The following is a 23539-nucleotide window of genomic DNA, read 5'->3' on the forward strand; positions in this document are numbered from 1 at the left end:
AGGCAGAGGAGGAGCAAGAGGTCGCCAAGGCAGCTGTGTCACGGCCAGTTCCTCTGAAGGCAGGGTTAGCATGGCAGAGATGTGGAAAAGTTTTGTAAACACGCCACAGCTAACTGCACCACCACCTGATACGGAACATGTTAGCAGGAGGCAACATTTCACTAACATGGTGGAACAGTACGTGTGCACACCCCTCCACGTAATGACTGATGGTTCAGCCCCATTCAACTTCTGCGTCTCCAAATTGTCCACGTGGCCAGAGCTAGCCTTTTATGCCTTGGAGGTGCTGGCCTGCCCGGCGGCCAGCGTTTTGTCTGAACGTGTATTCAGCACGGCAGGGGGCGTCATTACAGACAAACGCAGCCGCCTGTCTACAGCCAATGTGGACAAGCTGACGTTCATAAAAATGAACCAGGCATGGATCCCACAGGACCTGTCCATCCCTTGTGCAGATTAGACATTAACTACCTCCCCTTAACCATATATTATTGTACTGCAGGGCACTTCCTCATTCAATCCTATTTTTATTTTTTATTTTACCATTATATTGCGGGGCAACCCAAAGTTGAATGAACCTCTCCTCTGTCTGGGTGCCAGGACCTAAAAATATCTGACAGTGGCCTGTTCCAGTGTTGGGTGACGTGAAGCATGATTCTCTGCTATGACATGAAGCCTGAATCTCTACTATGGGACCTCTCTCCTCTGTCTGGGTGCCGGGGCCTAAATATCTGACAATGGACTGTTCCCGTTTTGGCTGACGTGAAGCATGATTCTCTGCTATGACATGAAGCCTGAATCTCTGCTATGGGACCTCTCTCCTCTGTCTGGGTGCCGGGGTCTAAATATCTGACAGTGGCCTGTTCCAGTGGTGGGTGACATGAAGCCTGATTCTCTGCTATGGGACCTCTCTCCAATTGATATTGGTTAATTTTTATTTATTTTATTTTTATTCATTTCCCTATCCACATTTGTTTGCAGGGGATTTAACTACATTTTGCTGCCTTTTGCAGCCCTCTAGCCCTTTCCTGGGCTGTTTTACAGCCTTTTTAGTGCCGAAAAGTTCGGGTCCCCATTGACTTCAATGGGGTTCGGGTTCAGGACGAAGTTTGGGTCGGGTTCGGATCCAGAACTCCAACATTTCCGGGAAGTTTGGCCGAACTTCTCGAACCCGAACATCCAGGTGTTCGCTCAACTCTAATCGTAACCAAATGGAAAGAACATGGCACAACAGCAAACCTGCCAAGACACGGCCGCCCACCAAACTCACGGACTGGGCAAGGAGGGCATTAATAAGAGAGGCAGCACAGAGACCTAAGGTGACCCTGGAGGAGCTGCAGAGTTCCAGAGCAGAGACTGGAGTATCTGCACATAGGACGACAATAAGCCGTACGCGCCATAGAGATGGGCTTTATGGCAGAGTGGCCAGAAGAAAGCTATTACTTTCAGATAAAAACAATAAGGCACGTTGTGAGTTTGAGAAAAGGCATGTGGGAGACTCCCAAAATGTATGGAGGAAGGTGCTCTGGTCTGATGAGACTAAAACAGAACTTTTCGTCCATCAAAGAAAACGCTATGTCTGGCGCAAACCCAACACATCACATCACCCAAAGAACACCATCCCCAAGTGAAACATGGTGGTGGCAGCATCATGCTGTGGGGATGTTTTTTAGCAGCCGGGAATGGGAAACTTGTCAGAGTTGAGGTCTGTGCGCGATTTGAGGTTAGGACAGAGGTTCACCTTCCAACAGGACAATGACCCCAAACACACTGCTAAAGCAACACTTGAGGGGTTTAAGGGGAAACATGTAAATGTGTTGGAATGGCCTAGTCACAGCCCAGATCTCAATCCAATAGAAAATCTGTGGTCAGACTTAAAGATTGCTGTTCACAAGCACAAACCATCCAACTTGAAGGAGCTGGAGCAGTTTTGCAAGGAGGAATGGGAAAAATCCCAGTGGTAAGATGTGGCAAGCTCATAGAGACTTATCCAAAGTGACCTGGAGCTGTGATTGCCACAAAATAGAAATAATTACTCTTACCGGTAATTGATTTTTCCGATGGCCTCCACAATGGCACTTATAGGAGGGATGTCCCCGCCCCGGACAGGAAACAACGACGTGGAAGCAGAAGATTTAAGAGCCTCCTCCCCCTTACCTAGTCAGTCAATAAGAGAAGACACGGAAGTGATGCCAAAAAATAAATCATATGTATTAATAACCAAGGACAATTACATCATTAGAAAGAAAACAATAAATCTTAGCAGAACTAAGATCCATGTAACAATATGGGAGGGAATCCCAGTGCCGTTGTGGAGGCTATCGGAAAAATCAATTACCAGTAAGAGTAATTATTTATTTTCCCTAAGGCCTCCACAACGGCACTTATAGGAGGATTAACAGAGTAATATGATCAGGGAGGGACAGCAGCAGAAATTACCCTGCGCCCAAATGATAAGTCCTGGTTTTTAAGGATGTCCAGTCTGTAGTGATTGAAAAATGTCATCGGATTGGCCCAAGTTGCGGCTCTACATATCTGTTTTAATGATACTGATGCCGCCTCAGCCCATGAGGATGACACTGCTCTGGTGGAGCGAGCCCTTAGCCCAACCGGGGGCTGGAGGTCTTTCTGCAGGTAAGCTAGCTTTATTATATTTTTTATCCATCTGGATATCGTAGGTTTGCTAGCCCCGCAACCTTTGTTGGGCCCTTGGTACTGTAGGAACAGTTGGTCTGAGTGCCTGAAGGATGAGGTTCTGTTGAGGTAGCAGATTACAACCCTTCTTACATCCAAGTTGTGATATTTCTTCTCTTTTTCCGAAGTTGGTGAAGGACAGAACGAGGGCAGCGTAACTTCTTGTTCGCAGTAAAATTTAGACACTACCTTAGGTAGAAAGGCTGGGCAATGTTTCAGAATTATGCGGTCATCGAGGATCGTTCGATAAGGAGGCTTATATGAAAAAGCTTGGATTTCCCCAACTCTTCTAGCAGTTGAAGACCGTCTTCCTTACGGCCATTACAACGTGAGAAGTCTCAAGGATATTTCTTCTATTGGTTCAAATGAAGGAGACATTAAGACAGACAGCACTAAGTTAAGGTCCCAGGGATCAACGGTAGGATGGGCTACAGGGGTCTTTCTCATAGCACCTTTAAGAAAGCTAGGGCTGCAACGATTAATTGATGTTATCGATAATATTCGATAACGGGATTCGCTGTCAACGAATCCAGTTATCGAATAAATCGGCCGATTCGTTGCTATGCGGGCGGGAGGTCAGGCTCTGTGCCTGCGGGTCCTTGAACTTTAGATCACCGCATCTTTATTACCTTACAATGAAGCTCCAATAACAGGCAGAGCAGGCGGCGGCGTAACGTCACTTATTCACGTGACGGTCATGCTCCGCCTGCTTTATTCATAACGTAGGTGGAGCAGGCACGTCACGTGAGTAAGTGACGTTACGCCGCCGCCTGCTCTGCCCGTTACTGGAGCTTCATTGTAAGGTAAAAGAAGATGCGCTGATTTAAAATTAAAGTTACTGCCGGTTAAGGAATACTGCTGTGAGCGGAGGGGCCAGGGCTGTTATGGGGAGGGGTATCTGTGTATGGCAGCGTTATGGCGAGGGGGATCTGTGGATGACACTGCTATGGGGGAGATCTGTGGATGACACATATAGCATAAGATGCTATATAGTGTCATCCATAGATCCCCCCATAGCATAGTCATCCACAGGTCCCCCCCATAACAGCGCCATCCACAGGTCCCTCCCATAACAGCGCCATCCACAGGTCCCCCCCATAACAGCGCCATCCACAGATCCCCTCCATAAGTGCCATCCACAGATCCCCTCCATAAGTGCCATCCACAGAACCCCTCCATAACAGTGCCATCCACAGAACCCCTCCATAACAGTGCCATCCACAGAACCCCTCCATAACAGTGCCATCCACAGAACCCCTCCATAACAGTGCAATCCACAGATCCCCCATAACAGTGCCATTCACAATTTTTTTAATATGGCCTTTGAATATAATTTTTCAAGTAAAATCATATAAACCCCTTTGTCATTTTGGTGGTTTTTCCCGATTAATCGATAAAATTATTGACAACTAATCGATTATTCAAATAATCGTTAGCTGCAGCCCTAAAGAAAACTCTTTACTAAAGAGGACTCTGACAACTTGACGTCCAAAAACGCACTTAGGGCTAATACCTGCACTCTAAGGGTTGCTGGTCTGAGGCCCTTGTCAAGTCCAGCTTGAAGGAACTGCAGAATTTTAGGAACGGCTGGCAAAATTACGTCACCCGTGAATTTTTGAAAAGCTTTTCAGGTCCGCAGATCAATTCTGGATGTTATGGGTTTTCGGCTGAGCATGAGAGTGGAGATAACTCAATCCGAGAGTCCCTTCTTTTTTATTTAATGTTCTGCGCTCAGTCTCCAGGCCGTCAAGTTCAAGTGTTTGACGTTTGGGTGATTTACTGGGCCTTGATGAAGGAGATCCGGTACGGATGGGAGAATCCAGGATTCCCCTACCAAAAGATGAAGTAAAAAGGGGAACCAGGATCTTCTCGGCCAGTGAGGGGCTATAAAGATTACCCCGGCCTTTTCTTCCTGCACCTTTATCAGAGTTTTTGATATTAGGCTGAAGGGAGGAAAGGCATAAAGAAGACAGTTTGGCCATGGTCAGGATAGGGCATCTATCCATAGTGGCTGGTCCCTTTGGGAGAGGGAACAGAACTGTTTGGTCTGTTTGTTGGACTTTGTCGCAAACAGATCTGTTTTTGGAGTCCCCCACTTGAGACACAACTGATGAAATACTTGCGGATTTAGGGACCACTCTCCCTCTTTCAGAGTCTGACGGCTGAGGAAGTCGGACAAAGAATTTTCTTCTCCTCTGACATGTAAGGCTGTAAGGGAAATTAGGTTGCTCTCTGCCCAGGAGAAGATCTTGTCGCTTACAGCTGCTAGGGAGCGACTCCTGGTTCCTCCCTGTTTGTTTAAATAGGCGACCGTAGTAGTATTGTCTGAGAAGACTTTTATACTGTTTGGTGATGTAGGCGTAAAGAGAGCGACCATGACTGTGTATACCGCTGAGAGTTCTCTTAAGTTGGAGGAGGCTTGTAGTAGATCTGCTCCCCAAGTGCCTTGGACCACTCTTCCGTCCGAGTGACCTCCCCAGCCGATGATGCTGGCATCTGTGGTTATGAGCATTTGATCTCCTTGTCTCCAGGAAACTCCCGTCTGAAGGTGTTTTCTGATTCTCCACCACATAAGAGATATTTTTACCGACTTCGGAATCATCACACGCTTTTCCAGGGCCGAGGAGGTGCCATCCCAGGAAGATAGGAGGAACGCCTGAAGTGGTCTTGTGTGGTATTGGGCCCACCTTACTGACTGGATCGTTGACGTAAGGATACCTAGAATGGTCATGAGGTTTCTTACCGTTGTAGATTTTTGACTGCAGAATAGCGAGACTTTTTCCTGGAGCTCGATCTGTTTGTTCTGTGGAAGAAAGGACATTAGTTGATGGGAATCTAACGTTACCCCTAAAAAGGTCTTCCTTTGCGCCGGATTTAAGTCCAATTTTTTTGAAATTTATTATCCACCCTAGGGTGGTAAAAAATTCCTGAACGTCTGCTAGGTGAGACAGAAGTGTATCTGCACAGGGAGCAACTACCAGAAAGTTGTCCAGTTAAGGTATAATTTGAATGCCTCTTAGGTGAAGGGCTTTGATAGCCTCTGCCATGATCTTTGAAAACACCCTTGGGGCTGAGGAGAGCCCGAAGGGGAGGGCTGTGAATTGAAAGTGACAGAGACTGTTTTCTATAAAGACAGCAATTCTTAAATACTTTTGATGGGTCATAACAATCGGGACGTGGTAATAGGCGTCCTGAAGGTCCATGGCCGCCATGAAGCAGTCTTGAGGGAGGACAGTTATGGTGGATCTCACTGACTCCATCTTGAAGCGCTTGTAAACGATAAACTTGTTTAGGCCTTTTAAGTTTATAATTAGTCGATAGGTCTTGTTGGGTTTCTGGATTAAGAAGACAGGGGAGTAAAACCTTTTGCCCTGTTCTTCCGCAGGAACCTGACAAATTACTCCTTTCTGAATCAGAGACATAATTTCTGACTCTAGGCAAGATTATTTCTCTCGATGAGGCAGGACTTTGTTGATCATGAAACGATCTGTTGGTACAGAAAGGAACTCTAACCTTAGGCCTTGACTTAAGGTGTCTACCACCCAGGGAGATGCTCCCATATTTTCCCAGATGGCAGAAAAGTGGATTAGTCTGCCCCCCACTTGTCGTCTGGCGTCATTGTTTTGAGGATGAAGCATTTTCGGGGTTAAAGAGAAACCCTCTACCTTTACATCTGGAGGGCTGCCATCTCTTCAAATTCTCTTTTTTCTTAAGATGCCCTTTGGGCTTTCTTTGATTTTGAAAGGCACGCCTCTGATGAAAATAGTGGTTCTCCATAGGGAAGCCCTTCTTTTTGTCCGCAGCTTTGTCCAGAATAGACAGCTCTTCTTGTGGCATTTGATAAGGCTGCTGACCTGGCAGAGAGTTTCACCAAGTCCGCAGATGCATCAGCAAGAAAATTAGGCGCCTTCTTGAGAGCTGGTAGGGAAGCCAGGATTTCTTCTCGCGGGGTACCCGCCGCCAGGTGATTTTCTAGCTGGTTTAGCCAAACTGAGAGTGTTCTTGCAGTACAAGTAGAAGCTATACTTAACCGCAGCATAGCTGTGTTAGTCTCCCATGATTTCTTTAAAAGGCTTTCGCACTTTTTGTCCATGGGGTCCCTGAGAAGGCCAGTATCCTCAAAGGGTAGTGAGGTTCTTTAAGAGATCCGGGCTACTGGTGCATCTACCTTTGGTTTTTTTCCCCCACAGGTTTGAGTCAGCGTCATCAAAGGGGTATTTGCATTTAAAGGCGCCTGATATAGCAACCCTTTTTTCTGGATCTTTCCACTCCCTAGCAAAAGGCGACTTGACATTTTTGTGAATGGGGAAAGTTATTTTCTTCCTTTCCCCTAACCCTTGGTACATCTGGTCTTGTACGGATGGGCCTCCTTCACCTCCTCAATGTTCATATTTGCTCTGATGATTTTCAAGAGCCCATCTGTCTCTTCCGGCTGAAAGAGGAGTTTACCCGAGTCGTCTTCAGAAGAAGAGTCTGACCCGGAAAAGACTTTCCCTTCATCCAACTCAAACCCAGCGTCAGAGGCTAGAGATCTTTGAGAGGTGGATGGTCTTGGGGATCACGGCATTCTTAGGTCTACTGCCGCATTAACTTCTTCTTTAATTATTAACCTCAGATTCGAGAAGGGAAGGAGATTCCTCCGAGACAATTTTCTCTGTGCACTTGGGGCACAGATGTTTTTTTGATTTGGAGGAGAGTGCTTTGCGAAAAATGGCACATTTTTTTTGTGCCAGATCTCCACCAGATGGTATCAGGGGTCGCAGTCTCTCTGGCCTAAGATCAACAAAGAAACACAATGGGGAGCACATTTAGAGACCAGCAAAAAACCATCTGAGAGGCCAGACCCTTCACAGGTGGTGGAAAGCAGCAGGCACCAAGTGCACATGTAAGGTAGAGTACAGAATAGCATAACAGTTTTTAAGCATATCTCTCCTCTGGGAGGAGGCTTACCGGGCTGAGGGCACAGGGATCCACGGGCTTTCTTGAGGTGTCCATGTCTCCAGGGCCCAGCATGGTCAAGCATAGCACCAGGACGCTGTGCTGCTTGAGGGGAACTTTAAAATCCGCTCCGCCTTCTCGCGAGATTCTCTTGCCAAAGAAGAATCTCACCCGCTGAGGTCAGACGTCGGATCCCGCGATAGTTCTCGGGAACTATCGCGCATGCGCCCGGGGACACCTGCAAGCAGGACTTACTCCCAGGAACAGGAAGGGAGGCCATGCGTCCCCGAGGACCCGTTCCCTGCTCCAGCCCTCTCACATGAGAGTGGGGAAGGACCCCAGGAACCGAGGTGAGGCTGGGTGAAAAAGAGAGAGTTTCTCCTGAACTGCAGGAGTGGCTTCCACGTACTTCCGCCGGACAGGAAACAACGACTGACTAGATAAGGGGGAGGAGGCTCTTAAATCTTCTGCTTCTACGTCGTTGTTTCCTGTCCGGGGCGGGGACATTCCTCCTATAAGTGCCGTTGTGGAGGTGTTAGGGAAAATGGCTCTGCAGAGTATTGACTTTAGGGGGATGAATAGTTATGCACATTTACATTTTCTGTTATTTTGTCCTATTTGTTGTTTGCTACACAATGAAAAAAAAAAACCTCTTCAAAGTTGTGATGCAAATCCTCAAACAATCCATGTTAATTCCAGGTTGTGAGGCACCAAAATACAAAAAAAGTCAAGGTGGGGTGAATACTTTTGCAAGGCACTGTATGTGGTATCGCCAGATTTGTACTGATATGGAGAATAAAGAGCACAAGTCAGTTTTACTGCATAGTGAAAACCATAAAAAAAAAAAAATATTAAAAAAGGAAATCTGTGGCGGGGGACTACCCACCCTGGGAAGAAGGTATGCAAATAACCTCTTAAAAAGCTCTACCTCAACCAGATGTAAGGTTGCTATCCTGTAAGTTAATGTTTGACCTTTTAATGGGCCTTTAGACAGGACTTGGATAATAAATAAGCCAGCATCCCATCTGCAGACAGCTGTTTTGGGTGACTGTCCCTCATCTGTGCAGAGCAGAAAGAACTGACTTAACTGGGTGGGAGGCCTAGGTCAGGATTTAGGGAATACTATATCTCCTTATGGAGGGTTCCTTAAATGGCATTAAGGAGTCTTATAGGCCAGGCAACGCTCCTCTGGAATTTTGGGAAGAAGATATGTAAATGAGGCAATCACCCAAAACAGCTGTCTGCAGGTGAGATGCTGGCTTAATTATTATCCAACTCACGTCTCAATGCCTTTTCATAAGGTCAAACATTGACTTATAGGATAACTACCTTACATGTCGTGGCATTAGAGGCTTGTCAAAAGCTCATTGGCATACCATCACTCTATCTGAAACTGAATCCTCCAAAACATTACTAGAATTCTCATTGTTGCCCTGTTAAGATTGCTGAACCATTATACAAACAAAGCACATTTTACCTTATGTGTCACTCCTATCTCCTCATAGATTGTAATCTCTTGCAAGTAGGGCCCTCATTCCTCCTGACTTTTTTGATGCTATGTTATTTATGACTCAGTTTGTACATGAACATCCTGATTCTAAAGCGATGTGGAATATGTTGGCGCTATATAAATAAAGACTATTATTAGTAATTAACATAACAACCAAAAGCCTGGACAGCAGGAGTTATCTAAACCAAATATTTTCAGGTTTCCTGTGTAAAATCCAGCCTGATGGTTTCTTATTCCAACCAGCAGTCACTATAGCCAGAAAATAGTGAGAAGATCCAGATGACATGTGATGTCTATGGTCAGCTGTAATCCTGCCATCTCCACCTTTCTCATTATACAAGGATAAAACATATAAGGCCTCTTTCACACTACCGTTTTTTTCCATTTTGCGGTCCTTTTTTTGCGCTCCGTATATGGAACCATTCATATCAATGGTTCCGCAAGGCAAAAAAAACTGAATGTGTTCCGTATGCATTCCATTTCCATTTTTCAGTTCCGTTGAAAGATAGAACATGTCCTATTATTGCCCGCAAATCACAGTCCGTGGCTCCATTCAAGTCAATGGGTCCGCAAAAAAAACGGAACACATACGGAAATGCATCTGTATGTCTTCCGTTTCCGTTCCGTTTTTTCTGAACCATCTATTTAAAATGTTATGCCCAGCCCACTTTTTTCTATGTAATTACTGTATACGCCATACGGAAAAACGAAACGGAGCAACAACGGAAGCAAAAAAACGGAACAGCGGATCTGTGAAAAACGGACCGCAAAACACTGAAATGGACATACTGTAGTGTGAAAGAGGCCTAATACTGGTGGATAAAACAAGGCTGAACACAAGATCTTCACAGCCTTCTACAGATCATAGGGGACATTTCATGAGACCTTATCTCCATCTACCTGATCCTCCTGTGGGACATTGTGATGTTCTTCTGAACCATCCTGTAGAAGAAGAGGACTGGGACATCTCTCTGGTGTTCTTCTCTCTTCCTTAACTGTAGGAAACACATGCAGTGACTTAATTCAGGGCTCCAGATGGTGACCAAAATGGTCGCAAATGCGACCTAGAATTGCTAAATGGCGACAAGACTTTGTAGTCTTGTCGCCATTTGCGCCTAGACCTCTGCCACTTTCACATTACTGACATGGCACGCGCTGCTGTCAGCGCGTGCCATGTGCTTCTCAACAACACAGGGGAGAAGTAGGCAGTCCCTCCCCCCTGTACTGCTGCTGCCACCAATAGGCTGATAGCAGGGAGGGGGAGGGGAGGGGCTATGGCCACTGTGCCGCCAATGAATATAGTTTATGCTTAAAGGGACACTGTCAGGCCCAATAAGCATATTTAACTATATATATGCAGGCACAAGTCTTCTAATGTGTATTAAAAACATATAAGTATAACCCCTGTCCACCTTATAAATACAGCAAAATCATGTTTGATAACCTGATGTAATCGCTCTTCTTTCTGCCCAAGAGGCGACGTTTCAGCTTCACATGGGCGCACACACGTGCCCCAACCGCCGTTTTCAAGCGCCGCCCAGCTCATCAATATTCACTTCGATGGGCGGCTTCTGCTGTCCCCGACGTTCCAAGATCCTATAGCTTTCTTTCGGGCATGCGCGGGATCTCGGAACGTCGGGGACAGCAGAAGCCGCCCAGCGAAGTGAATTTTGATAAGCTGGGCGGCACTTGAAAACGCCAGATGGGGCACGTGTGTGCGCCCATGTTGAGCTGAAACGTCGCCCCTCAGGCAGAAAGAAGAGCGATTACATCAGGTTATCAAACCTCTATGACTGCGCGCTGTGATCTGCCGCTATTAACCCCCCAGGTGCGGCATCTGAGGAGTTAATAGCGGCGGATCACAGCACGCAGTCATCGGACTGTTCTATTATGGTCCAGACATTCCATAAAATCTGGAATGCACGCAGCGTTTTTAGTGTTTTATTTTTTTCATGTGGTTTCGAGTATCAAATGCTTTTTTATGGTATCAAAATCGAGTCAAAATTTTGTTATCGTGACAACCCTAGGTAAGACGTGTTTTTATTTTTATTTTTTTTATTATACCGTAATTATACGTATTTTAAGTTTGGCGACTAAAAATTTTAGTTTGGCTCTAAAATTTTCCGGGTTAGGAGCCAATGGCTCCTTGATATTTTTTTTAGTCTGGAGCCCTGTAATTCATTCCTTACATACAGATAACGAGAGGACGTGTGTATTTAGTCATGTCTATTACCTGGTGATGTCAGGGGCCGGTGATCCTCCATCTTGAGGCCCTTATCTCCATCTACTTCATTATCCTGTGGAAGAAGGGGACTGGAACATATCTCTTGTGGTTGTCTCTCTTCCTTAACTGGTGGTTTGAGGGGCTGGGGATCCTCCATCATGACGTCCTTGTACAGATCTTTGTGTCCTTCTAAATACTCCCACTCCTCCATGGTGAAATAGACGGTGATATCCTGACACCTTATAGGAACCTGACAACACAATGATAGAGTTATTACCCAGATCTCTTCATAGCATTCCTGTATAATGTCCCAGCATTCCCAGCAGTGTCACCTCTCTAGTCAGCAGCTCAATCATCTTGTTGGTGAGTTCTAGGATCTTCTCTGTATGGATTTCCTCATGTATCAGGCGAGGTGGAGGCCCCGTGATTGGGCTCAGGGTTCTTTCACATCCTTCAGACACAGGGTCCTGACAGTGCCCACTAGAGGTCTTCTTCACCACTGTGTAGTCCTAGTTTTGGAGAGACACAGTAATAAATATCACTCCATACATGAGTCCCTCACCTTTCCAGTCATGTCCAACTGTTAGTAACATAGATAAAATGATGTAATGTGAATCTCTCACCTCTCTAGTAAGCCAGAATAGGAGCTCTACGGTGAGATTTATTATACTCTCCGCCATCTTGTCCCTATCCATCCTTGACGGGTCAATAAGGAGAAGGATCTTATATAGAAGATATCTACTGAGCGGATCCTATATTGTAGGAACCTGAATGGAAAGAAGATGAGAAAATGGAAAATCCTACAAAATCCCATGTAAAATACAATTACTGGAGATAATAAGAGGAGACATCGGAGGAGATAATAAAGTGTAGATGTTGTGTTCTCTCTTTCTCTATGGATTGAAATACGAGTTTATAAAAGGGTTGGAGACAGTCTTGACTTCTTATAAAGACAATGCAACCTTTCAGTGTTCTGTTGCTCTGGGTTTGAATATCACCTAAGTTGATCTGTTATGTGACAGTTTCTGAGGAGACATTGGAGGAGATCATAAAGTGTAGACGTTGTGTTCTTACTTTCTCTATGGTATGTAAGATGAGTTTATTAGAGGGTTGGAAACTGTCTTGCCTTGTTTCCTTGCTAAGAAAATGTAATCTTTCTGTCACTGTGGGTAATTGCTGACCTGGTTGCGGTGGTAATATCACCTAAGTTGCACTCTTATGTGACTGTTGCTGAGGACATGCCAGCATTATATTTGTTACGTTATACCAGCTATTATATTTCTCTGCACTTAAGTGCACCAGGTAACTTGAGCCAATATATGATACTCCATGTTGTGTTGTTATGTAATATACCATATTTTGTGCCTTATACTATTGAGAGACACCAGCAAGGCAGCCGACTCTGATGTGCACTATTGTGGTGGAAATGCCCTGTACAGTATGTACTGAGGTCATGACATGTACTGATACTTCAAGGTTATATTTTATTATGTTGGATGTCCATGAGCATTGCAAGTGAATGGCACTGTTTATGTTGCGGAATACACTGTATACATTGTACAATGTATATTATAAGGTATACCAGAGGCAGTGAAGAGTTATCTGCCTGGTAAAGCATCAAAAGTTATGCTGAATTATAATTTTTGTGAGGGCCACAACACCAATGTTCCCATGGAAGCTGGCAATGAGGATAAACAGAAGTGCCTTGTGGTCAGAGAGAGAACAGAGTGAGCTGTAAAATTCTGCTGTTGGTGGAGAGAAAGGGGCAGCATTATTCCTGCATGCAGCTATCTAGCAAGTGGAAATGGCTGTCAGAAGCCACAAAGGCACATCATCTCAGAAGCATAGCTAGTCACGGGTCATTTCAGTGTTTCAACCAGTGCATCACGTGACCCAGTGAATGTTAATTTGGGGAGACCAGGGACCTGCAGAGCTGATGGGACGGCGATAGAGCTATAACCCACTAGTAGGCATCAGGTAAGTATTACTACAGCGGGTCCAGCCATACTGGTGGCTGTAGAGAAAGTCTGCATGGGTAAATAACCCCATCAAGACATTTTCCTGTTTTGTTTTATTTTGCATTTTTTATGTGTTTGTCCATAAACATGTCTAGTATAAAAACGCCTAAAAAAGAACTTGTGACAAAAAACACACCACAAGCCAAAAAAAAGCTTAGAAAAAGTTTGCCAGAACCCTTAGAGACTGCGCTCTCTCTGTGTCCTCATGCTTGTTGTGGCTATAACCACCAAGTTAGTCGCCTTATTGATTCCTGTAATCACTTAGCCTTTTGTCCACAAGAGACCAGTAACCATCCTTGTTCCAGTGCCGCTGGTCTCCTTCCTCCATTCTAGAGCAGGAGCCTCGTATACGACTCAAGAACCTGAACCCTTCTCAGTCAGGTCTGACCCCTTACAAGATGAAGAGCTTGTCCCGGCAACACCTCCATGTCTGAGATCAGAGCAGTGACAGCAGGTCCCCTTCACATGACGCTATAGTCACTGACGGCTGCAGCGGTGATGTCTGTATAAAGCTGGACTCTGGTCCATCACTCCAGACACTTAAAGCTGAAGACTTCCCAAGTCCTGTCATTTCTCAATAGAAAGAAGTCATCTCTATCCAGTGAGTAAAGCTAGTAGTGTATACAGGTCACCACTGCTCCATCACTGCTGGAAAGACTGAGGAAGGGGCTGGAGGACAGTGTCTGCTCCAGAGGGAGAGGGGATCCAGGGGAGAGAGCCAGGTAGTGAAGGGGTTAATGACTCCTCTGCCCCAGTAATCCTGACAATGGCAGTCACTGTACACATACCTCCACCTTCACCGCTGGTCACTACACGTATGGGGGAAGGAGGAGACTAGTGGGCTAAAGGACCTTTCATGATGTCATGACCATGTGATCATGTGTGGGTGAAGCCAGGCTCCAAGCTGTGATGCTGGAGGAGGTAAAGGACCTGTGATGATGTCATGACCATGTGACCATGTGTGGGAGGAGTCAGGCCCCAGGCTGTGCTGGTAGAGGAGGTAAAGGACCTGTGATGATGTCATGACCATGTGATCATGTGTGGGAGGAGTCAGGCTCCAGGTTGTGTTTCCTCATGAAAAGAAGAAAACCAAAAAATGTCTGGTTCCCTTATGTCCTAACCAGTGGCACAGATGGGGTATTCTGCCCCTGTGGACTGGTTAGTACAGGTGGAAGTTTTAATGAAATAAAAAACTAAACATGTACAAGCCGTCCCTGCCCCCAATAAAGAGGGGCGTGACCCTCAGGACATCGTGTTTTTTTCTGTCCTGCGGACAAGACAGGACGGGTGGTCTACTCCTCCATCCCTAGCGGTGGAGAGAGTGTTTCTATTTTCCCTTTGGGAGAGCGCTTTTTCCGCTCCTTCTATGCCGCCTGAGGTCTAAGGCTCCCTTAGCCCTCTGGAGCGTTCGGCCTTACCTCATTCCGAGGACCGAAGCGGCGGTAGCGGCGTCCCGCATGTTCTGCTGGGCGCCGCCATCTGCGGAAGTGACGTCAGGTGACGTCACTTCTGGTTTTCTCCGGCCGATTGCAGCAGCGTTGGCCGGGGAGTATTTCTCTGTTTAGGGCTGTTTGGTGCCTTTATCTGATTAAGGGGTCCCTCTCTGGGGTCCCAAAGGATGTTTTTTTTATATAAGTCTAAGGAGTAGGCTTTAAAAGGTTTACCCCGCCCATTTAGTGGGCGGAGCTTCTGTTTTGGTGCCCAAACACTCTATTTAAACGTGGTGAGGCTCCAGGTTCAGTCTCCTGGAGCGCAGATTTCTGTCAACCTTGAGATTGTCCGTGTGTGTTGGTTTGCTAGGGCTGTTTACTTGCAAACCTCTGTATTGCTGAAAAGCCTTTTTTCTTTAAAAAAAGATCTTGCTAGGATCTTCTGGGTAAAGATCCTGACGCTTGCTGTTAAAGGTCTTTTTTTCTTGAATTTATGCTTAATTCATATCTCTTCTATTTTTCAGCCAGGTCTTCTACCGGGGACGGTGAGCGAGAGCCCAGCAGGAAGTCCTCTGGCAAGAGACGCCACCTGCAGTGCCATGACTGCCAGATCGTGTTGGAGGACTCCTACGACTTTTCCCGGTGCCCACCCTGTAGGGCCAAGACACTCCCCCAGCTGGAGCCATCGGTCCACGACGTTGTCGATTGGGTAAAGGGTTATATGGAGACCAATATAAACCAGGTGAACGCTTCCATAGAAGAGTTGAAGCATGCCCTGGTTTCTAAACGCCGTCGTCCCTCCTCTCCCCATCGGGCGATGGAGGTATCGGGGATTCAGGATGCGAGAGACGGTTCAGCCTCTTCCTCCTCCTCCTCGGAGGACGGTTTTTCGTATTTTTTTCCACTGGAGAAAGCCCAGCGGCTACTAAGATCCATCCGGTCAGGGGACCAGGACGTTGATCCGGGGGAAGCCTCATCTTCTACCTCTAAGGGGCCTAGGGCCTTTAAAGCAGATAGTTCTCTCCTATCTCTGATGAAGACGGAATGGAGAAAGCCGGAGAAAGGTCCAGTGTTGATCAAAAGATTTAAGGCAGTATTTCCGGTCAAAGAGGATCAGGTATCTTCCTGGGGGCCTGTCCCAAAAGTAGACATGGTGATTGCAAAACTATCTAGAAGGACCCTAATCCCATCAGACGACGGGTCAAGTTTGCAAGACCCAATGGATCGGAAGGCGGATTGCGCCCTTAGGCGCGCTTATTCCTCAGCCTCGGCCTCCGCCTCAGTTGCGATTTCTTTGTCTGAAGTGGCGAATTTTCTGAAGACAAGATTCACCCAGATTTAGTCTGACCTACACCATGGGGTCTCTAGGGACGACATTCTGGCCTCATGTAAAATGGCCAGCCTTGCCATAGACTTCCTGTGTGACGCAGCTCCACAACAGTTGAAGCTGGCATCTAAGTCCATGGCTCTCTCAACCGCGGGCAGGCGTCCGCTTTGGTTGAAACCTTGGGAGGCCGATACGACCTCGAAGCACAATCTTTGTGCCATGGCATATGAACCCGGCAAACTCTTTGGTGCAGAGCTTGACCAAATAATGGAAGGGCTGTCAGACAAGAAGGGCAAGTCCCTTCCCCAGCAGTCCTTTCGTGGTCGGGGCAAAGGGTTTGGTTCCAGGTCGGAACCTCAACCGAGAGCCCAGAGGGATTGGGGCTCCCGTAGAGGAGGAAAATCCTCTCGGGGTTCTGGACCCCCCAAGAAGTCCTCGGCGCTTTGATTGCGGGCCTCCTCGAGGCTCTTGGTATTAAGCCGGTCTGACTGGAAATCCCAGGCTCCCTTCTCCCCACATTCCCGTAGGCGATCGCCTACAGCATTTTCTACCTTGTTGGCAGGATCATATCCAGGACAGTTGGGTCCTGCGCATTATTTCTCAGGGCTACCTTGTGGACTTGAGCAGTCCGCCTCCGGACAAGTTCGTCCAAACAAGGCTTCTTCCCAGCAACAAGCAAGAGATTCTAGAGAACTACGTGCTAGAATACTTTCAGAAGGGGGCCTTAGAAGAGGTTCCTCTCCAAGAGAGGGTAACAGGTATCTACTCCCCAGTTTTTCTGGTACCCAAGAATACCGGAGGTTGGAGGAGGATTATAGATTTGAGGTTCTTCAACCGTTTCATAAAACAAAAGAAGTTCCGTATGGAAACTACCCAGTCGGTGACCAATCTTCTTTTGCCGGGAGATTTCTTGGCAACCTTAGACCTCAAGGATGCTTATCTCCATATTCCCATCCATCCTGGGTCCAGAAGATTCTTAAGGATCGCGGTAAACATCGGGGAGGGGGTCCTAAGGCATTTTCAGTTTGTGGCCCTCCCGTTTGGGATTTCTTCAGCCCCACACACTTTCACCAAAGTGGTGTTCTCTGTGGTGGCTGCGCTAAGGCTTCAGGGCCTGAGTATTGTTCCATACCTGGACGACTGGCTCCTCAGAGCTCCTTCCCAAGCGATCCTGTCCCAACACATCCAACAGGCTGTTACATTCCTGCATCAGTTGGGATGGATAATCAATTAGGACAAATCCCAATTTCAACCAGCCACTTCGGTAAGGTTCCTGGGGTTCATGGTGGATTCAGTCAGGATGACGATTCATCTCACTCCCGAAAGAAGGCAATCCGTGCAACAGACAGCCCGTTCTCTTCCTGCACCAAAACAGGTAACGATTCGAATATGGATGAAGATGTTGGGACTAATGTCTTCAACCGCAGAGGCGGTACCTTGGGCATTATGGCATCTACGTCCGCTCCAGTCGGAAGTACTAGCCAAGTGGAATCACAGTTTAGTGGGACTCAAATCCGTGCTCTCCCTGCCTTACAAAGTCCGATCCTCTCTAAGGTGGTGGTCCCACCTCGAGGACGGCAAGTCCCTTATCCAGCCCTCTTGGATCATACTTACTTCAGACGCATCCCTAGTAGGCTGGGGTACGCATCTTCAGGACATGACAGTCCAGGGATCTTGGACACCTCAGGAGAGGTTATTGTCATCGAATCTCCTGGAGATCAGAGCAATCAGACTAGCTCTTTTTCATTTTGCTCCCTTCATTCGAGGGAAGGCAGTGAAGGTACAGTCAGACAGCATGACCGCTGTGCTGTATATCAACAAGCAGGGAGCCATGAGGTCACAAAGTCTCCTGAGAGAGATAGGGGTGATATTGGATTGGGCAGAACTGAACCTCACCCACTTATCAGCCGTTCACATTCGCGGAGTTCACAATGTGATTGCGGATCGCCTGAGCCGAGGTCTTCCAACCAGAGAATGGTCACTTCATCCAGAGGTCTTCAAGGAGATAACGCTCAGGTGGGGCATGCCAGAGATCGATCTCATGGCAAAGAGGTTCAACACCAAGGTGGAGAGGTATTGCTCCCTTTACAGGGAGGACAACCCGGTGGCTATAGATGCCCCATGGAGGTTCAGGCTGGCCTACATCTTTCCTCCAATTTCCTTTATACCAAGGGTCTTGATGAAAATCAGGCAGGACCAAGCGTCGGTTATCGCCATTATCCCATACTGGCCGAAAAGAGCTTGGTTTACCCAACTCTTACAGATGAGTCGGGGTCAATTTCTGAGGCTTCCCCCAGAGAGAGTACTGGTGTCAGGGGACACCCAGATCTCCTCAAATCTTCAAATGTTCAACCTGACGGCCTGGAGGTTGACCAGTCTCTTCCAAGGATAGAAGGGCTATCAGGGTCTGTCTTGAGAACCTTAGAGCACTCCAGATCAGAAGCTACCAATAAGGCCTACTCCAGAATCTGGAAGATTTTTTCATCCTGGTGTACTAGGCATCAGCAAACATCCGCTGAAGCTTCCATCCCGATAATTCTCCAATTTCTACAAGACGGTCTGGACAGGGGGCTACCCTTAAAGTGCAGATTTCAGCAACCTCTGCTTGTCTCAACAGAGCTGTTTCTCAAGACCCCCTGATCAAGAGATTCCTGAAGGGAGCCTCAAGATTAAAGCCTACAGTAATCAGACCTATCCCTGTTTGGGATTTATCGGTCGTGCTCAGGGGGTTATCATCTCCCCCCTTTGAGCCCCTAGAGGAGGCGGGATTCAAGTTCCTGACCTGGAAGATCACCTTCTTGTTGGCTGTTACCTCTGCAAAGCGAGTTGGGGAACTCCAGGCTCTTTCTGCCTTTGAACCTTATACAAAGTTCCTGCAGGATCTGGTACTTCTCAAATTTTTGCCTACTTTCATTCCAAAGGTCCCTTCCTTTGACAATATCAACCAGGTGATCTCCCTGCCAACTTTGGCTCCATCCCCCTCCTCTGAGGAAAGAGGGTTCCATACCCTCGACATTTCGAGATGTCTTAGGATTTACCTGGAACGCTCCAAGGTATTTAGGAAGGATGAAAATCTCCTTATCCTTTATTCCGGTACCCATAAGGGGAGGAAAGCCTCTAAGCCCTCCATCAGTCGTTGGATCAAAGAGGCAATTCAGGAGTGCTTATATGTCTCAGGGCTCGGAGCCCCCTGAATTTGCAAGGGCTCACTCTACTCGAGCAGTGGCCACTTCTTTTGCAGAGAGAAGCTCGATCCCATTGGACGTGATCTGTAAGTCAGCTTCTTGGAGTTCACACTCCACTTTTATCTCACACTATAGAGTGGATGCTAGAATACATAGTTATTCCTCATTTGGCCGGACAGTGTTATCTTCCGCCAGACATGAGGACCCTCCCATGGGGGTTTCTACTTGCCAAATCCCCATCTGTGCCACTGGTTATGACGTAAGGGAATCGTTAATTTCTAACGATAACTTGTTTTCCCTTAGTCCTAACAGTGGCACACAAATTTCCCCCCCTTTTTTTTATCGTAATTGTGGTTATTTTTGTCTACTTGTAATTACACGATGTCCTGAGGGTCACGCCCCTCTTTATTGGGGGCAGGGAGGGCGTGTATATGTTTAGTTTTTTATTTCATTAAAACTTCCACCTGTCCTAACCAGTCCACAGGGGCAGAATACCCCATCTGTGCCACTGTTATGACTAAGGGTAAACAAATTATCGTTAGAAATTAACCATTCTGTGTTATCTGGTAGCAAATGGGTTTATCACTCTCATTAACCCCTTCAGGACTGGGGGATTTTCAATTTTTGCATTTTCATTTTTCACTCCCCCACCTTCCCATAGTCCTAACTTTTTATTTTTCCATTCATATAGCCTAATGAGGGCTTGCGGGACAAGTTGTACTTTCTAATGGCACCATTTACGGTTGCATACCATGTAGTAGGAAGCGGGGAAAAAATTCCAAATGGGGTAGAATTGTGAAAAAGTGCAATTCTGATAAAGGTTTTTATTTTTTTTACACTGTACACTACGCGGTAAAATCGACCCGTTACCTTCATTCTCCAGGTCAGTACGGTTACAACGATACCACACTTGTATAATTTTTCTTGCGTTTTAAAGGGATTCTGTCACCAGGATTAACAATATGGAGATATCTATATGTGCCTATTAGTCTCCATGCAGTGTTTACAATGATCCCTCTGTTTATGCTCTGTGTGCCTTATATTCTTATAAAAAGTGATCTTATTCATATGTAAATCACCTGTCAGGTGCCCAAGGGGTTGTCCCACGATCTCCTGGAGCCTAGCCGCGCCCATCGATCCAGAGACCAGCACCGCCTACCACTTAATTTGTTCACTGCACTATCCTGACGTCCTGTAATCTCTGCTCCATAGTCTCGCGCAGGCGCAGTGGACACTGTAGTCTGCGCCCGTGCGGACTACTGGCATCGGCTTCGACGAGTCAACTGCGCATGCGCCTGGCTCTCTCTGAGCGAGATTACAGCACTGAGAAGAACTGACGTCAGGGATAGTGCAGTGAATAAATTGAGCCCAGCATCGCCTACCACTTAATTTATTCACTGCACTATCCCTGACGTCAGTTCTTCTCAGTGCTGTAATCTCGCTCAGAGAGAGCCGGCGCATGCGCAGTTGACTCATCGAAGCCGATGCCAGTAGTCCGCACGGGCGCAGACTACAGTGTCCACTGCGCCTGCGCGAGACTACGGAGCAGAGATTACAGGACGTCAGGATAGTGCAGTGAACAAATTAAGTGGTAGGCGGTGCTGGTCTCTGGATCGATGGGCGCGGCTAGGCTCCAGGAGATCGTGGGACAACCCCTTGGGCACCTGACAGGTGATTTACATATGAATAAGATCACTTTTTATAAGAATATAAGGCACACAGAGCATAAACAGAGGGATCATTGTAAACACTGCATGGAGACTAATGGGCACATATAAATATCAACATATTGTTAATCCTGGTGACAGAACCCCTTTAAAGGGCTTCTGTCACCCCACTAAGCTCTTTTTTTGGGGGGCTTCTTATAATCCCTATACAGCGATATATGAATACATACTGTTATTAGTCATTTTGGTTCAGTGGATCATGAATAAAACGTACTTTTATTAATATGTAAATCCCCTGTCTACCAGCAAGTAGGGCGGCTACTTGCTGGTAGCAGCCGCATCCTCCTATCATATAGACCCCCCTCCGCATGTTGATTGACAGGGCCAGCGAATGCGATCGTCCTCTGGCTGGCCCTGTCTGCTATCAAGATCTCGCGCCTGCGCCGTAACGGTATTCAGTCGGCGCAGGCGCACTGGGAGGACAACGCTCGGTCAGCCGCTCCATCCTCCTGCGCCGATGACGTCACATCTACACCCGGCACAGGCGCACTGAGAATGGAGCGGCCGAGCGAGCGTCCTCCTTTCAGTGCGCCTGCGCCGACTGAATACCGTTACGGCGCAGGCGCGAGATCTTGATAGCAGACAGGGCCAGCCAGAGGATGATCGCATTCGCTGGCCCTGTCAATCAACATGCGGAGGGGGCGTCTATATGATAGGAGGATGCGGCTGCTACCAGCAAGTAGCCGCCCTACTTGCTGGTAGACAGGTGATTTACATATTATAAAAGTACGTTTTATTCATGATCTACTGAACCAAAATGACTAACATTATGTATTCATATATCGCTGTATAGGGATTATAATAAAAAAAAAAAAAAAGAGTTTAGTGGGGTGACAGAATCCCTTTAATACTGAAAAAAAATTTAAAACCTTTTTTATAGTTATGTGTACGGGGCTGTGTGAGGGCTCATTTTTTGCAGGATGATCTGTTCTTTTCAGAGATACCAATTTGAAGTGTGTCACTTCCAAAAAGAATAAGTTAATCAAATCAATTATTATTAATTTACCAAGATTAAAATATACAGATAAAGTATTAATAGTAGGGAAATCAAAAAATTCATGCCACTTTGCGAAACCTAATAGTAGGGCAATCAGTTTACCACAATAATTCATCTAAGCCAAAGAACCAACACCCGTATCTAGTCTGTTGTCCTGAAATACCCAAGCATGAGGAGACAGAGCATACATGAACAGCATTCAGAATAAGGTCACCAATTGATACCTCTTCACCGTGCTATATGCAGTGGCTTCCTACAATGACATTCCATCTTCTAAATAGAGGGACTGGGATGGGAAAATGGTTACCATGTTCTGGAGTAGTTTTACCAGGGATCGTGTTATTTTAAAAGGAGCCTGAGCCAAATGATATGTTGGATTCTACGACACATGACTAATTAGTAAAAATCACCATTTAGCGGCGCATGACTACACCTCCCCAGCCGGGGATAAATCAATTCCGCCATTCCCCAAGACTCATGCCAGAGAGAGCAATCAAGCGTCATATGACGTGGATTGATGTCGCCGGCGATCCATCTCCATGGAGAACGAAGGAAGCGTCCAAGCTGCGAGATCGTCATGCGCACTGGTAAATTTCAAATCTATGTACTAGAAGGAAATATTTACCCTATAAATGTATTGATTGCATATATATCGTATCTCCAATGAACTTTTAATCCAGTCAATAGTGACTAATCCCTGTGACATATTAATTAATACATTATCTACAGATGTAGCAGGGTTAACACACAAACTCTTAACTCAAATTTTGTAACTCATCATGTCATCTTGAAACAAAAGCCATTGAAAAGCAATTGAAGGTGTTTGCTTAACGCATTTAGTTTAGATAACACGTCTTATAAAGCATGTGTGTTAACTCTACTACATCTGTGTATAGGGGAAGAGTTTTATACACCCTGTGACTGGAGAATCTTTCAAAATTCTTTTTCACCTAACCTGTGACTCCAGCTACGTTGTCTACATACTATCTTGTCCATGCAATTTATTATATGTAGGGGAGACTACCACAGAATTGAAGACTCGCCTCAACAACCATCGCTTGAGCATTAGAAAAAAAAAGGAAAGACTTACCAGTATCCAAACATTTCACGGAAGCCAAACATAAGGAGGGCGACCTGAAATGCTGGATAGTGGATCAGATTCCCCAACCCAGGCGAGGTGGGGACAGATCCAAGGTATTGAGACATAGAGAGCTTAGCTGGATTCACAGGTTGGGGAGTTTGAAGCCTCATGGTTTAAATGTAGACTATAATTTTGGGGACGTTTTGTAGGTTGGCTTGCCCCTGAAGTCAGGTCGGACGTTAGTAGGCATCTCGTGTATACACTAAGGGAGTTAATTAACTCAATTAATATATATATTTTTTCTTGCCTAAATAATTAATTCTTCTTTCTTTGTTTTACACAGATTATTCACACTTCACTATTTGAAGACTGGCAGAGACGGTCGGGCTGATCGCAACATACCATTGAGAA

At 46.3% G+C, this 23539-nt stretch overlaps 2 protein-coding genes and 2 long non-coding RNA genes across 4 annotated transcripts in view; all 4 read right to left on the bottom strand.

Moving 5' to 3' along the window:
* Positions 1-9236, bottom strand: part of LOC122939931 (oocyte zinc finger protein XlCOF6.1-like) — an 88340-nt gene extending 79104 nt beyond the window's left edge. The window contains exon 1 of the mRNA XM_044296157.1: positions 9107-9236. The gene's annotated coding sequence lies outside the window, so the exon portion shown is untranslated. The remainder of the gene's footprint in view (positions 1-9106) is intronic.
* LOC122939922 (oocyte zinc finger protein XlCOF22-like) overlaps positions 1-23539 on the bottom strand; it is a 348165-nt gene that overhangs the window by 235859 nt on the left and 88767 nt on the right. The gene's annotated exons all lie outside the window — the stretch shown is intronic.
* Positions 10047-11721, bottom strand: LOC122939951. The gene is made up of 3 exons (XR_006390215.1): positions 11696-11721; positions 11373-11613; positions 10047-10134 (listed from the first exon to the last, which is right to left on the bottom strand). It is a non-coding gene; the product is annotated as an uncharacterized LOC122939951 (long non-coding RNA).
* On the bottom strand, positions 11816-14187 carry LOC122939948. The gene is made up of 3 exons (XR_006390212.1): positions 14170-14187; positions 11987-12130; positions 11816-11872 (listed from the first exon to the last, which is right to left on the bottom strand). It is a non-coding gene; the product is annotated as an uncharacterized LOC122939948 (long non-coding RNA).

This window comes from Bufo gargarizans, chromosome 6, assembly GCF_014858855.1.
Source record: "Bufo gargarizans isolate SCDJY-AF-19 chromosome 6, ASM1485885v1, whole genome shotgun sequence".
NCBI classification, from domain to species: domain Eukaryota; kingdom Metazoa; phylum Chordata; class Amphibia; order Anura; family Bufonidae; genus Bufo; species Bufo gargarizans.